Source organism: Leptonychotes weddellii, chromosome 1 (genome assembly GCF_054177405.1).
Source record: "Leptonychotes weddellii isolate Sample4059 chromosome 1, ASM5417740v2, whole genome shotgun sequence".
Taxonomy (NCBI): Eukaryota; Metazoa; Chordata; class Mammalia; order Carnivora; family Phocidae; genus Leptonychotes; species Leptonychotes weddellii.
In genome coordinates, this window is record NC_138369.1 from 25,364,854 (window position 1) to 25,367,034 (window position 2,181).

Consider the following 2,181-nt stretch of genomic DNA (forward strand, 5'->3'; position numbering starts at 1 on the left):
AAAATTCACCTCAGCCTTCCAAAATGTCATCTACACTATTCCAGCTCTTGGTGCTCTCTCCTTTCTTCTCTAGCACCCTCGTAATCTGCAGGACACTTTTTAGTTACACGTTCAATATTCTCTATATAATTACATACAATACTAACATCAAACAAGCCAAGGCTCATTTACTTACAGCGTGATCATAAGTCATGTCTCTAAGCCTCAGTTTTCTCAGCTATAAAAATGGGGATAGTAAGCTAGCAAGCAACGCTGTCCTGCTCCCAGGGTTGTTATGAGGATTAGATGAGGTAAATCATACACAGTGCCTAGCACAGAATGAGCCCTCGATGAATATTAGTAATTTTTATATTGTCAGCCAAAATCCTCTAGCTTTTTGTGTATACCTTAAGAGCCTTCTAGGCTCCTGAGGGCAGGGACTAGATCTTAGAAATATTAATAAACACATCTTTAAAGAATTTATGACTAAAGAGCACAAGGTTTCTAATAATGAGGCTAAGGGGACAATTTTAGCATGCTGGTGGAGAGAACTATACCAGGGTTAGGAAATATTGACTTCACTGCACATTTACAGAATGTCCCATTATGAGCCAGGCCTTACTTAGTAGGTTCTAATAATCTGCATGGTAGACCACGAATATCTCACTACAGGAAGTACACAAACTTACCTAATAAATAAAGAAGCTCTATATTGATAGACTGCAATTGCCAGAGACACTTCTTCTCCAGTCAGTTGTCTCACAGAAAAGATCAACTGGGGGCTGTCATGAAGATGGGAGCTATGACAGCAGATCTTTAAGTGGAAAGTACTTTTTTGGGATGCTATAAGATGTATTATCACAGTCTATCTAGACAACCTCTAAGTGTCTGTGAGGTATTCCTGATTACCATTCTCCTAAAAGTTGCAAGAAAATTCCAAGGTATTCCTTGATTCACTCCTAGGGCAGAAAATGATCTAAAGAAGCTAGATTCAAACTTAAAAGGGCTGGGTTTGTCCCAATTGTGTCACTATGCAAACTTACATAAAGCAGAGAGAGGAACAAAGTTTGTTTTAAACAACATACACATGCTTTAATGTGCAGCTTCTTTGTTCTCTATTTCATGCAACCCATTCAAAGGTTTGTTTTTCTTCTTTACTAAGGCTGTGGAACAGCTAAATCAAAGGTCCTATCAACTGAAGACAGACCTCTCTTTTGAATTATGATGGAATTTCCATCCAGGATTATTTCAAGGCCATTTTAGTTGCTGAGGATACAGCAGCAAATAATCAAAAATACTTCTTAGGATGTTCGAATTCTAGTAGGAGTGCACTGATAAACACATGAACAAGTGATTGTAAAACGTGTTCAACAGTGTGTTCTGGAGAAAAACCAAGCAGGAGAAGGAGGGCAGAGAGAAAAGAAATGGAGGTTGCTATCTTATACTGAAGGTCCAGGGAACGCTTCTTCGAAGAGGTAGCATTGAAAGATGAGGCACTCAGTCTATATGGGTTTCTGGGGAACGGCTTTTCCAAGCAAAGGAACCATGAAGTGCCGTAGTCCCGAAGCAGGAGAGGAGTTTCAGGTAGATATTCTGGGATTTAAGAAATAAAAGACACCTGGACTGGAGTTCTAGCACTTGGCCCTTTACCAACTCAGTAACCCGTAGGAAGAAAACTTAACCTCTCTTGAATCTGTTTCTACATCTGAAATTAAGGATAGTACTTCGTGTCTCACCAAGTTATTTCAAAGGGAAAAAAAAGGTTTAAGAACGCAATTTACAGCATTAATGGATTATTCCCAAGTGTGTGACCTGAGGCCTGTGAGACATTTCCTCAAGGCTCTGCTGACTTCAAGCTCCGACCTAAATAAACGGCCATGCTGGTTTGCTCCTCTGTCAAAACAGGATGATAGTCAATAGCCAAACTATGGAAAGAGCCAAGATGCCCATTGACAGATGAATGGAAAAAGATGTGGTGTGTGTGTGCGTACACGCACATACACACAATGGAATATTATACAGCCATTAAAAGGAATGAAATCTTGCCATTTGCGACGACATGGATGGAACTGGAGGGTGTTATGCTGAGCGAAATAAGTCAATCAGAGAAAGACATGCATCACATGACCTCCCTGATATGAGGAATTCTTAATCTCAGGAAACAAACTGAGGGTTGCTGGAGTGGTGGGGGGTGGGAGGGAT